Source organism: Canis aureus, chromosome 13 (assembly GCF_053574225.1).
Source record: "Canis aureus isolate CA01 chromosome 13, VMU_Caureus_v.1.0, whole genome shotgun sequence".
NCBI classification, from domain to species: Eukaryota; Metazoa; Chordata; class Mammalia; order Carnivora; family Canidae; genus Canis; species Canis aureus.
This window is the reverse complement of record NC_135623.1, coordinates 65,555,000-65,569,857: the sequence shown is the minus strand read 5'-3', so window position 1 is coordinate 65,569,857 and position 14,858 is coordinate 65,555,000. Positions and strand designations below refer to the sequence as shown.

Below are 14,858 nucleotides of genomic sequence, written 5' to 3'. Positions count from 1 at the left end.
GTAGTCCAGGGGGAGTTGCACGCACATGGGGCAAATGGTAAACACTTGATTCAGGATTGCAAACACTAAAAGCAATAGCAGTGATCCGCCTTCTATAAGATTCTTGATTTTTTTTTTTTTTTTTTTTAGATTCTTGATTTATAGTAACTACCAGGCAAGGCTTCTGAGGATCACCCACTTTGGCAGCTGAGACACGTGAGCAGTGAGTTGAGACTTTCAGATGCCAGATCTTGCAAATCTGCAGCCTCTGAACTTCCAGGGTAACAGTGGATAGCAAAAGTGGTCGGCGCTCATGAGAGTTCGGAGACTCGCAGTAGGTGCATGGAGAGCTTCTGGGTATCTCATCTCTTAGCCACATTTTTCTGTACCACTGCGCACATCTCTAATTTTCTGTATTGAAATATTTACTACTTGGAATGCCAAAGATAGCTTCTTTTCTTGAATAAAGTTGGCTGAGATACCTTCTTTTGCTCTTTCCTTGATAATCACTTTTTTCTTTTCTTTTCTTTTCTTTTCTTTTCTTTTCTTTTCTTTTCTTTCTTTTCTTTTCTTTTCTTTTCTTTTCTTTCTTTCTTTCTTTCTTTTTTTTTTTTTTTTTTTTAAGATTTGGTTTCTAGGGATGCCTGGGTGGCTCAGTGGTTAAGCATCTGCTTTTGGCTCAGGGTGTGATCCTGGTTCAGGGACCAGGTCCCACATCAGGCTCCATGTGAGGAGTCTGCTTCTCCCTCTGTCTATGTCTCTGCCTTTCTCTGTGTGTCTCTCACGAATAAAGAAATAAAATCTCAAAAGAAAAACACAATAACTTTAAAAAAAAAAGGTTTTAATCCTGGATCTCAGGACTCTTAAGATTATGACCTGAGCCAAAATCAGAGGTTGGATGCTTAACTGACTGAGCCATCCACGTACCCCTAGCTATCATATTTTCCATTTCTAATAGTTATTTTCTGATCTCAGATTGATTTCCATAACATGTTCGGTGATCCTTAGATTCCCATTTAAGAATAAAAAAGCTCAATGGAAGTTGCAGTGATGGGCCTGGTGAATAAATGGATTTTGACAGAAGTTGCTCAGTTACAGAGCTGACTGTCTTTTAAAGGATCCTTAATTACCAGTATTTGGAGAACTTTCTTGGCAATTCTTTGTTTTGTTGGAGAGTAATTGTCTCTCCTCTCCTAGGGGCTAATACCTGGCTAGAAATGTTCTGTGAGTTGGAAAGGGGAAGCCTGGGGTTCCCATTACTAAGTGTGCCAAATTTAAATAACCTCCTGTTTTCTACTCCATTACTCACTTTTTCCATCTGCCATAGTTGATATGCCTGAAAGAGAGGCATAGGCTGTTCAATTTCTGTAGAGAATAGATCACTAGTCTCATGTCTGGGGTGGCATACTGTAGGCCAAACTCCTGTAATTCCTGGTATTTGCAACTCTTGGGTCTCCTTTGGTATTTTCTTAAAACAAACAAATTATGGTTATTTCTTTTCTGCTCTGCCTCTCTTTTTTTTTAACTACCCTTTCTCCTTTCTATCTTCCAAAAATGTAGTTATCACCTCCTTTCCACTGAAGTACTTCTCCCATTTTATTTGAATATGTAGTTTTAAATCTTCTAAATCCTAGATTGTCTTTTTATGGAGGTCTTAGAAAGGAAGAGATACCTACATATGGTTAGTCTTACATGTTCAGTTGAAAATTCCAGAGCCCATTATTTATTCACTATGATACACTGCTTTACAGTGCTACTTACTCTGGGGAGCAGTAGAGGAAGGTAGAGCAAGGACCCAGCAGAACAGAGGTTAAACTTGACAAGGAACTCCTTTTCCACTCTACGATTAGTCCTATTTCAGAGCAACTTAGTGTAAATGCTCAATCTTACACAAGTTTTCTTTTTTATTCCTATTCCATAGGATAATTGGATGTAAGGCATCTGGTGGACAAGTCTTAAGTGATTAGTGTCCATTTTGTTGTGCTGTATTCTCTGGGCCTAGTTAACTATGAGGTGCCATCATTTGCCTGCCCTGGGCATCCAAACGCTGCTGAAGTCAAAGCAAATAAAATCATATGTGTTCTCTGTTCTCCTGCATCAGCACCATCAGAACCATGGAGGCCTTGCCTAACACATATCACTCTGCCATTTCTGTGTGGTTGCTGATGCCCCATGTTGGTATGTGGACCTTGGACAGCAGTTTCTAGCTGGAGTTGCAAATAGGAAATTAGAAGAGTTTTCCTTGCTCAGGTTTTCCCCAAGACTATTAAGATTTTGAACCTGCCGCTAGAATCAGGAACCTGGCATCTCACGTCCTAATAATACTATTCTTGACCTATATTATTCATTGATAGTAGAAGATGAAAGATTAGTTCTTTTTTTTTTTTTTTTTATTTATTTATGATAGGCACACAGTGAGAGAGAGAGGCAGAGACACAGGCAGAGGGAGAAGCAGGCTCCATGCACCAGGAGCCTGACATGGGATTCGATCCCGGATCTCCAGGATCATGCCCTGGGCCAAAGGCAGGCGCTAACCCGCTCGCCACCCAGGGATCCCGAAAGATTAGTTCTGTTTTCTTTTCTGTTCTTTTTTTTTATATAAGCATATCTCGTATACTCTGTATTCTATTTACGCATCACTGACAAACTGACAATAGTGTCCTTTGTTCTAAACTGCCCAGGACTAGTTTAAATATGCAAAAGAAGCTGAGAAAAGTGAAAGAAGACAATAAAATGAAATGATATAAAATGAGGTTTATTATTATATCCTCTCATCGTGTATCAGCTATTCTCTTGCATGCTCTGAGTTACACATGAGAATCAGGGCAATCTGTGAGCATATGTTACCTTTCTTAATAACACAGTATTGTACAGACACTTGCTTCTAGATTTTTCTTCACATTAGAGTGTTCCTCATATCTTTCAATTGATGAGGATTTGCCAGTGTCTTGGTTTTTTTATCTTGCTTAGCTATGTGGGGTAGTTTGGGAGGAGATGATAAAAAGATATTCGGCAATGTGTGTCACTTTTAAAATATACATAAAATATTATGTCATTTATTTTAACTTAGAAGTAAATATTTGGCATTTGACTTGTCTGAATAATTTTTGACAACTTCCTATAGACCCCACCTCTAATACTCTGAACAGAAGAGAATTGAGGGAGAACAGAATATGAGTGTTCTTAAATTACTTTTTCTACCATGTCTGTTAATTTTCTATAATCTATACTTTAGAGTGACTCCACTGAATTTCATTCCATCATATTCAATTTTGAAACCCAATTTTATTTCCTGTTGCTAATGTGCTACAGCTGAGTCACATGGAAAGAAATGTAAGGAGGTCAGAAGTTGCTGTACATTAACTTTCTCAATTGAATTGATGTAAAGAAATAAATAAGAATAGTTTCCCAACTTGAAAATTCTTTGTAAAACACTGCATTGTGCATCCAAAAATACATAATAGAATATACAATGATTGCAATTGTATGATTTTATACTGTTAGTATTTAAAGTGTACCAATACCATGGTACATTTTCATTCATTCTTTTTTTCTTTTTCATGTTCTATCTTTGTACAGTTTTGATCAAAGTAAATTACATTTCTTTCAGAACTTTCCTCTGACTTTCTAGTGGGCAGAATGCCAATATTACAATTTAATTAAGTAAAAAAACTTGCCTCAAAGTGGGAAAATCTGAAATACATGCTGTGTCTGGTAGCAGAATTAAAGTCTTTTAAGTGTAGAAGTTGAATTGCTTCTTTCCTAAACACAATATTAAAATGTGCACAATTATTAAGTCACAAAGAAATAGATATGAATATTTTACTTACATCAAACACTGCCTGCAGTGTGCTTGAATAGTTATTCCTGAAATATTATGCAAAAAAAGAACCTAAATTATTTATTGAACTGTTGAAGTGTTTAGTGTTTCTGACTATAACAAGGTAGTATCATTTATTCACAGTTGTCAACTTTGGTTTAATTCAAGGGTTAATTATCCATTTTATGATTTGTCCATGTGTCCCCCTCCTTCTGTCTGCCTGTTGACTTTCTTCTTATTTAATGGCACCTGAACCTTCATATAAAAGGAGCTAGAATTAGATAAAATGTAATATGCTTCTATTAAATGCAAAATGCGTCTATGAAAAGGTTGAATAGTACTAGAATTAATTTTTTTAACTTGGATCTGAAGTAGCCTGTAGTCATTTTTTTAAGTGTTGTATCGAAGTACATTTCTGTCAAAAATGCTCTATGAAAAAAAAAAAAAAATGCTCTATGAGAAGAATTTTTATCCTAATAATGACAATAAATAAATTTATTTGTATTCAAGAATGGAGATATATTTCGATATATTTAAGCACTGAAAACCAAGCTATTTAGTAATTTAAAATTATACATCACAATTCTAAACATGAGAAAATGATTACACTACACATATTCCAATATCCATGTGTTGAATTTTTTAGGGAATTTTAGAATTTATTTAATGTATAAGGGAAAATATAAATATTCTTGCTTTTTAGTACAAAGAAAGAATTAGTACTTTTTCTGTACCACCAAGAAAGAAATGAAAACAGAATTATATTCAATAATCATTAAAACCATTTGGTGACAGCTCACTGTTTGGATGACAATAGATTCAAACCTGGAGATAAAAAGTGAACTCCTGAAAATGTTTTGCATCTCTATTTACTTGCCTAACATTAAACAAACAAACAAACACAACAACTAGGTTTTCATAATGCTTTTTTATATTACATATTACACATTGTGGCTTCTGTGTTAGGTGATTAACTTGATTAAGTTCCCATTCCTTTAGGCATCTGAATTCAGTACCTTAGCATCAACCATTGTTAAATTGGAATGCCAGTCTTGTATTTGGAAAGAAGAAGGTGATTTGAAATCTCAGCAATTACATTTCTCATGATTTACGTCTTCCCAAATACTAAGAAATTGTTATCCTCTTAATGTTTACCTGGTCATTAAACTGTACACCCAGCCAAGAATGATTGTGTATCAGCTATGCATCAGCATCACTCTATGAAAAATTAGCTTATCTGAGTTCAACGTATGTCTTGAGATTTTATTTTAGTAGTTAATGTGAGAAAACTCATTTTCCAAAATAATTCCGATTAGAGAAAATTCGGTGACAGTGAGAAGATCTTGACTTTCTTTCTTCCCCACTCCTGAATCGATTGATATTTATTGTGGTAGGACAAGATTTTATACTTACCTTTTCTTTTTCATATTCTTCAACTGTAAAATGAATAAAGTCCTAATTACTACCTGCCTAACTTAAAGAGTGTTATAAAAGTTCATGAGATGAAAGCCTTAAAACATTTTGATGTCTTTAGATCAAAGGTACTTCATAAATATGAGGTAGTTTTATATTTTTAAATTAAGTTGAATAGTATATACATTATATCTAAAGCAGCTATACCTCATCACTTGCCACTCCTTATAAATACAATATAATCTAATTAGCACAGTGGTCCTTTTGCTTGAAATTGCTTTGTGAGATGGGAAAAGACAAGGGCATCCCTCAGCATATAGATGATTAAGCTCCTGGAATTTTAGAGGATAGATAGCCTTCTGCTCTTTGCTATGCCTAGTGTATTTGTCAGATTACAGTTAAATACTCTGATCCGATAGAATAGAAATGAAATGAGAGAAAATATTTTATTAATTAAAACAAAGGAGTATATATATTTCCTTTACTTACTTAAAAAATATGTCTTTCTCGGGCACCTGGGTGGCTCAGTTGATTAAGCTTTCAATTCTTGATTTTGGCTCAGACCAAGATCTCAGGGCCATGAGATCAAGCCACATGTGGGGCTCAGTGCTTAGCCAGGAGTCTGCTTGTCCCTCTCCTCTGCTCTTCTTGCTCTCTCTCTCTCTAAAATGAATTAATAAAATCTTTAAATGAAAAAAAAAAAAAGTCTTTCACAAATACCTGAAAAGAATAGGAACTAACTTGACAAATTATTTCATTATAGTTGACCACAATAACTGATTAAAGAAAAACTATACAAGCACTAGGAAGATGATTATTACCTAAAATGTAGAAAACAGGGTTGTGGCGGTTATTTGTCATGCTTTTGGTGATACAGCATCTAAGCCTTTCTTGACGTTTTGGGCATTCCCCATCGTGTGAGTTAAGCCAGAAGCCAAAGTATGCCAACTACTAGAGAAGTTGAAAATGACAGAAACTCACTTTCTCACCATGCTTTGCAGCAAATATGCACATGTGACCCAAGCTTTTCCAAGGAAATGCATTCACCCAAGAGAGTGGGAATCCAGTGTGTAAATACGTGTGACCTAGGAGACTCTCACCAGAAAGTAGTTTCCTAGGCATCAGTGGCAGCACTGGTGTTCAGAAATGTAGAATTGGCCATGTCAGTTTGAATATTTAGCATCTCATCAGCTCTGGCAATTATGTCCTCAGATTACTCATTACAGTGCAGATTTGGGTGTGTTCTTCCTGTCTGTGTATCCTCGAATTCACATTTCTAATTGCCCTAGCAAGTATGTGAACTAACCAAATCTGATTTTAGAAACATATATTCTGTAATCAGAAAGAGGGGTTCATAAAGCATATAATTTAGATTTCTAACTGAATCAAAATGGAATTAATAGCTATATGGTAATACTAACCACATTAAAATCCATTTAACATAGTATTGACAAAATATTGTTATTTTAATACTCAGAATGCAGTAATATCAAGAAGTTATATTAATAAAATTTCAGTACATAGATTGAATTATCTTAATTAGGTCTTAATAATTAAAGAATGTTGTATTTAAGTGGAAATATTTTATCATATTTTACAGTGGAAAAAAGAGACCAACCTCTGAGCTTGTCAAATGAATTGATATCTGGTTTTTCTACTGTTACCATTTGGCTTTGGGTAGATCATTTAGCCTTTCTTATTCTTGAATCCCTCGTATGGAGATTAAGGGAGGTACTATTTGTATTAAATGATTGTTGGATTAGAGGTAATATATTTCAAGTGCTTATCATAGTGTCTAGAGCATAAAAGGTATCCACATGATTCTATTATGTGATGTATTAGTGGATTTTAATGAATTATTTTCTCAAAATTTTCTTAGTTGATATGGGCCATAGCTCCATATGGTTCTTTTTTATTTTTTTTTTAAGATTTTATTTATTTATTTTGAAAGAGAGGGAGAATGTGAGCAGGGGGAGGGGCGGAGGGAGAGAGACTCCCAAGCAGGTTCCACATTGAGCATGGAGCCTGATTCTGGGCTCGATCTCATGACCCTGATATCATGACCTGAGCCAAAATCAAGAGTCAGACACTTAACCAACTGAGACACCCAGGCATCCCACTCAGTGTAGTTCTTAAACATGTATAAAATGGATTATGAGTCAATCTACCCTTTTATGCCACTACTTGATAATTATAGCTCCTGTTCTTGATGCTTTGGTGTCTCTGTTGTATTGATGATTATATTTTTTTATGTCAATCTGGGTCATACAAGAATAGGAGAATATTGATTAGAAATCTGTTATGTTGGGGCGCCTGGGAGGCTCAGTCAGTTAAGCATCTGACTCTTGATTTCTGCTCAGGTCATGATCTCAGAGTTGTAGGATCAAGCCCTGCATCAGGCTCCATGCTTAGCATGGAGTCTGCTTGAGATTTCTCTCTGTTCCCCTCCCTCTGGCCCTCTCCCCACTCACATACTCTCTCTCTCTCTCTCTCTCTGAATAAAAATAAAATCTTAAAAAAAAGAAACCTGTTGTTTAACTTGTATGTATTATAAAACATGAAAGACACTTCTGTAGCATGTGACCATTCATGTTTGTATTTTATGTCTTTCTTGAACAACTATGATGCATACTATAGGTTGGCTGCTCTACTGTAATTTTCCATTTTACTAGATTGCTTAAGTTCAAGCAGAAGAACTGAAATAAAGAGAGATGTTATCTGTTCCATACCTTCAACATTGCCTCTTCACAGTGACTTTAGATACCTTTTGATACAACACTAGTCTTTGATAGTTTCCTTGCTATGTCTAACAAGGTGTTTCACAAGATGTGCTGCACTTATCTTCTGTTTTCTGCCCCAGGTGCACCTATCTCTCTTAATTCACACTGAATAGTCTAGCTTTCAAGGACAGAAAGGATAAAAGAATATCACATAAGTATTCATTGGCTTAATTCTACATTTCATGTACACTATTGTCATTTAATAATACCAATACCACTACAACCATTATGATTCACAAAAGAAATTATGTATTTTTTCATAACTACTCCTCATTTCACTGCATTTTAAAGTAGTCATATATCTATATCCTCAGAGCATATATTCTCTATATAATAGTTCCTCTGTCTTAAAACCCTCACTTAGTTTTGGTACTAAATGCAAATTATTTATCTACTGTTTACAGTGAATCTTTATGTCCATGTCTGCCTCAGTCATTTTGCTTCAGTGAAATTTGAACTTTACTAGACTCCTCTTCCAAATTGCCTGCAGCTATATACTATACTTGAAAACCAGTTTGAATTAATGAAATCCTTGTTTTGTATTTTCATTTTTTGCAAACCAAACTATGTTTGTTTTGACATAACACATCACTTCTGAAAACCACCACTTTCGGTCTGGTTATTTTTGCTGTCGTTGTTTGCTTTTTCGTCTCATAAAATGATCTGATCTTTTCACTTGTTACTTAAATGATATCTCTCCTGTTCTCCCTCTTTCCACCCCCTTCTTCCTCTTTCTCTGACCCCTATCTCTGTCCTTTCTTTCTTCCTCCTCCTTTTCTTCCTCCTTTTCCTGCCATCTTACCATCTCACATTCTCTTTCCTAATAGTAACATGAGAATTTTTGTTGGTGTTGGTTATTCTGAGTAAATAGTACCTGATAGGGGTTTTTCAAAATGAATTTTCAAATTTTCAAAAATGTTATTTGAGAGGGGAGCTTCTGTCAAAGCTTGTACCATTTACACACACACACATACATACACACACACACATATATATATACACAATATGTATACACATATATATACACTGTGTGTGTTTATCTACATATATAGCTTCATTTTGCCATAATATTCATCTGTTTTGTGGTCCTGTCTTTCTGGAATGCTTTCCACATCTATGTTGTTATGTACCTCATTGTATTAGAATTCCTAGTCAATCTTTTTCTCTAAAACCATATAGTCAATAGTTTGAAACCACTGGGTCTAGTGCTCCCTAGTGTTTATTATTTTAATCCAATATATGGATAGGTTCTATAACTTAGTTCAAATTATCCTGAGCTATTCTCTGTACATACCCACCTTCTGCCTGCCCCCCACCCACCCTTCTCTCCAGAAAGGGAAAAGGAGATAATTAAATCCACACACAAATATTTCACTAAAAATTTTCTAAAAGGATGGAGACAGCATTAAATGTTAGATACATCTGATATCTCAAGTTTTTTTAAAGTTATCTAAGAATTGAAGGTAGAGGTAAGTGGTGAAGTAATAACTATTTTCTCAGTGAATTTTTTTAAACTCTCAATATCTTCTATTTCTTAAAGATGATATATTTGTCATCCCCTCCAAGGAAGAGTGAAAAAATATTGTGATCTAGATTAAGGAATTTCTAGCTATTATACCATATTCTTTTATTATTATTAAAGAAACTACAATTGAGTACTACCTTTCCATTGAAATTTATAGCTATAGCGTAACTTGTTATTAAAAGCAAAAGATGATTCGCAGGGGACTTTCTATGTTACATCTAGCTGGCATTTACATTGGTTACTTAACTGTCTTCTAAAGATGTGTATGTGTTGAGGAAGGAGGCAGGGGAAGGAATTGTCATGTGAAAAATTACTCTGTAATTTGATAACTATTAGTGTACGTATAGGCCACTTATACAACTTTTCTCTGAGGTCGGGAATAATGATCTGAGTTGCTATTCTAGATCTAGGATTGATAGCGTCAGTGAAGAAGATATTATTTTGAAAGAGCAGAGTAAGTGGTGACCCTAGACCCTCAGAAGCAAAATGGGTTTACTTACCTACAGAGATCTGAGATGATGACTAACAGACAATGGTGTTCCTAGGACATAGTAAATCAGAAGCTTATGAAAATATTACTTATCTTATAAAACCAAAGAAAAGATCAAGAGTTAATGAGAAAAATACTGATGCTAGATGCTATAATAGAAACTTGTACTCTCTCAGTTTCCAGATCTAACTAGACTGATTAAAAGGAGGCCAGGTTCCCTTGAGGAAGAGCCCTTCCATGACATGAGAAATGTTTAAAGTAAATATCTGTACTGCTCTTCCCCAAAAGGACCTAAAATTTGTATTATAGTTATTATACTCGAGAAAGAAGGAAACCAAGATCTTCAGAAAGCTGAGGGGGTTAGCTGACATAAAACACCATCATGGCCTGTCTCTACTTAATGTGGAGATATAAAAAGGTCAGATGATAAATGGCACAACCATTACAAGTCCATCTTCTGGAAGTCTTATGATCCTGTAGACTAGACTTGTTATTTCCCTAGTCCATATATGTACTATTTTGATGAATATAATTAGTAGCTTGAAGAACTGTCACAGTGGTTTCCTGGCCCAGGGAATGAGAGCCATTATTTGTAAGAAAAGCCAGATGAAGGTCTCTGAAATGTCTCCCTCTAACTAGAGAAGACACTAAATCAGATTCAGTGCCATTCCCATGTGGGATGGCAGAAAATGGTATCTTAAAGGATGCATTATTACTAGTCCTATCGCATTTTATTTAACTTACCAATACGACCACTGGAAACAAAACAGATGGATGTTGATGGAAGAGAGTGAACCATCTAAACAATGGAGTGTTAGTCCCAAAGTGGCTGCTGTGGTGGATATGATAGCTTTAATCACCTCTGGAAATTGGTATATAGCTAATGATTTGGTGGCCTGCTGTTCTTAATCCCCATAAGGAAAGGAGATCCAAACCAGTACACTCAGTGTCTTGCCCCTGAGCTATAACTTTCCTATACATTTAAAAATAGATCTAACAGAAATTTGGTCACTTTGATACCCTTTAGATCAGTTAACTCTGTTGATGAATCACATTAAGGGGACCTGATGGTAGGAATAAGCAAGTACTTTCACTTCCCTGGTAAGATTTCATGTTAACAAAGAATAGAAAATAAATTCCTGCAGTGTTTCAGGGACCTGTTACATCAGTAAATTTTTAAGGGCTCCAGTTGTCTGGAGACAATTGCCAGGGCATCCCTCCAATAAGAAGACAAATTATTACATTTTACCTCTCCTGTTTCTGATAATAAGAACAGTACTTTGTGGTCCTTTTTGGATTTTGGAATAGAATATGGACCTTTTTGGAATACTGCTTCAACCTATTTTCTGGATAATTCAGAGGCTGTCAGTTTTTAGTGGACCCCTAGCAAGATAGTCCTCTGCAACAGGTCCAACCTTCTTTTCAGCTCAGTCATTTTATCTGATACACCCAAAGGTGCTAGAAGTAAATGAGGATGATTTATGGAATTTCTGAAAATAATAATAGGGAGATAGCAGTGGAGACGTCTACATTTCTGGAGAGAGGTTCTGATTTATGTAGCAGGAAACTAGCATGCTACTAGGTCCCAGAGGAGATTGAATACTTGAACACAGCACAGTAAGTGGCTACAGGGTCAGAGCTGGCCCTCGTGCATGTGTTGTATCAGACATGACAAATCCCAAGTGTTGTAGGCAGTGCCGAAGCGATCTATTTTATTATGAGGACGGTGTATTTGCAATGGAATCTCACCAAATGTAGAGTATACATGTAAGTGATAGAAATAATTATGTGTGTCTATGTCATCGCTGTTGTGCTGACGTGGCTCCTTAAGCTCACTCCTGTGGTATAATAGGGAATAGAGGACTAATGATTCCTTATGAGTTGCCAATGTAGAAGAATAATCTTGGGCCTGGATCAAGAATGGGCCAGCTAGATATGTTTGGCCATAAAATGGACCTCTGCTCCATTACAGTCCAAACTAAAGGTGGCCCTAAGACAGCAGTGAGTCAAAAACCTTCCATCATCTAGTCTTGAGTCATACCCAGGCTCACCCCTCGACTTTGAGTAGAGAAAAAACTTACTAAAGCAAGGGCATCTATAAATTTCTGGACAGTGATCAATGTCATGGAGGATAATTGTAATCTTGGAAGGTGCAAGAGTAGAAAAATCACATACAGGAAATTTTGGAGAATAAGCTTATAGATGGATATGGTAGTGGGCTCAAGAGGAGAAGACCTTTGTGTCCCATATTAACTTGGCTACTGAATATCTCACTCATCATCAGCAGGGGCCAGTGCTAAGCCCATGGTATGGATCTATTTGTCGTATTTTATACCCTATCATCCTGAAGTTACAGGCTAGAGAGAATATTGGAGTGGCCTACCAAACATAAACATAAGGCATCAACTCTGCAAAGTCACCCAGTAGTGGGTTGGGGTGTATTTCTAGGTGTGGCATACACATTGAACGAATAACCATTATCAGGTGTTATGTCCCTAAACCCTAGAATATAAAACTAGAAACCAAAGAAGGAAAGTAGAATAGGTTCCTCTCACCAATATTTCTATGCAGTTTGGAGAAACTTATACTTCCAGTCACAGCTCTCGGTTGTGTTGAATTAGATGTTCTGATGCCAAGAATGAAATGATTCAGCCAGTTGACATGGCAGGATTTTCATAGATCCTAAAGTTGCCACTATCAGCTGGTCTTTTTGGCCTTCTCAAAAAATGGCAGACTGAATTTCATGTACAACAGGAGTAGATCTGAGTTCTGCAAGGCTTAGGCTGTAGTAGATGATACTGGTGCCTTGGCCTATATCATCTCATTTTATTCTGTATTCAGCTGAAGCGTCGGTGGGTTCTTGTACACTCTGTTTGCTTCCCACCTCAAACTTCTGTATCTTCCTGCTAGGGGACTTACTCTTATCACTGGAGCATTCTTAGAAGCTTCATAACCATAGTCTTAATTCTAATTATTTGATTAATATTATCATTACTTAACCACTTCTGTGTTTAATTACAAACATTTCCAAGGATAATTAAATTTGTTTTCTAAAACATCTCAGGCAAATTTAGGCTTCTCTTTTGAAAACTAAGAAGCACAGCAGAGTTGAGTAACTCTAAAGATTAAAGATTGTTCCCCAGGACACAATGTGAACGCTACATATCCTTAGGTTAATTATATCTGAGTCACAATTGGGGACACTACCCATGTTTGATAATGGGTTGCCTCAACAGTCTCTTTCTACATTTTTTTTCAGTTTTTCTTTCTTTTTTAAAAAAATTAAATTCAGTTCATTTATTTATTTATTTATTGGTGTATATTTTTTATTGTAGTTCGATTTGCCAACATATAGTATAACACCCAGTGCTCACCCTGTCAGGTACCCCCCTCAGTGCCCGTCACCGTCACCCCATCCCCCCACTCACCTCCCCTTCCACTGCCCCTTGTTCGTTTCCCAGAGTTAGGAGTCTCTCATGGTTTGTCACCCTCTCTGATATTTCCCACTCATCTTCTCTCCTTTCCTCTATAATTTCCCCTATAATTTCACTATTTTATTCTTTCTACATTTTTGATCCCATCTTGCTCTTTGGTACGTGGACTTTCCTGATACTTCAGCTATGTCCTTCCATTGTCTCAGACTTTGGCTGTGTATTCTGTACCCTATGGTGTGTAACCAAATGGCTGGCACTCTGATTCTCACAAAAAATTTCTGCTTTACTTTTGGGCAACTGGTATTGTTTGATAAGAACCAAGTCAATGTGAGCCTTATTTCAAAAAGGCTCTCTCTCTGCTCTTTTCCATGTGTATCAGTGTTTCTGTGCAAATTGTGAGTCAGCTCTGGAGGTTTTAAATCTAATAATGATTTTGTTTTACAACTTTCCTTCTCATTACTTGTATTTGATCCATCACAGGACTGAGTCATAAATCAAAAACTTCTAGAATTCAATCACTTTCATCTCACACACTATCATACTAATCCAAGCTACCATCATTTCTTTCCAATAGGCTTCTAAACAACCAGTCTTCCTGTCCCAACTCTTATTTGCATCCACCCATTGGAAGCCAGATGCTATTTTTGAAATATAAACGCAAGTATGTTAGTTCTTGTTCCCTGCTCCGGCACTTATTCGCATTCAAATCATTCCAAGGGCTTTGCACAGTGCTTAGTTCTTAATCCTTCTAGTCCTTGGTGCTCTCCACGGGACTTTGCTTTTGGCCTTCCCTCCATTTTTAACACTTTCCTCCACACTTTCACCTGTAATTAATTCCTGTTCATTCTCTAGGTCACAGTTTAGTTGTCACACATACAAGCCGCCTTCTCTGTGGGCTCCATGTAATCCCAGAGTATCATACATTTACTTTAAATAGCTCTTATGCTTTTATTTATTTTGGGATAATTGTTGATGCATTTGCCTCATTACACTGCAAGTTTCATGTGGCTAGGGGCTGAATTCACCACTGATTTTCCATCTCTGCCTGTACCCAATTGTTGAGGCATGGCCCTGACCTCTTTCTCTCCAAGAGGATCTGACTGGAGCCTGAGGACTTACACAAGTAGTCCCCCCACCTTTTTTTAGTGGTTTCCCTTTTTTGTGGGCATTGTTAAGTCTATAGATGGTGCTTGCAATGGATTTGCCCAGGCTCCAAATCACCCTATCCTGAAAAAAAGAGAAAAAAAAAATCCCCAGTATTTCCCACAAAGAAGCCCTTAATACACTTTTGTTGAATAAACAAATCACTTACCAAGTTCTGCCTCGGAATGGCAGAAATTCATACTCCCATCTCCATACTTTATGCTCCCTCTGAAAGCAAGTCTGAAGAATTTCTTTTTGTCCCTTTTCCCACACT

The 14,858-nt window shown here is 36.4% G+C and overlaps 1 long non-coding RNA gene across 1 annotated transcript in view; it reads right to left on the bottom strand.

The window, feature by feature from the left end:
* Positions 1 to 5,707: 5,707 nt before the first annotated feature.
* The window catches only part of LOC144281698 (uncharacterized), a 61,606-nt gene continuing 52,455 nt past the window's right edge, over positions 5,708 to 14,858 (bottom strand). Inside the window, exon 3 of the long non-coding RNA XR_013350119.1 lies at positions 5,708 to 5,875. This is a non-coding gene — a long non-coding RNA (uncharacterized LOC144281698). The remainder of the gene's footprint in view (positions 5,876 to 14,858) is intronic.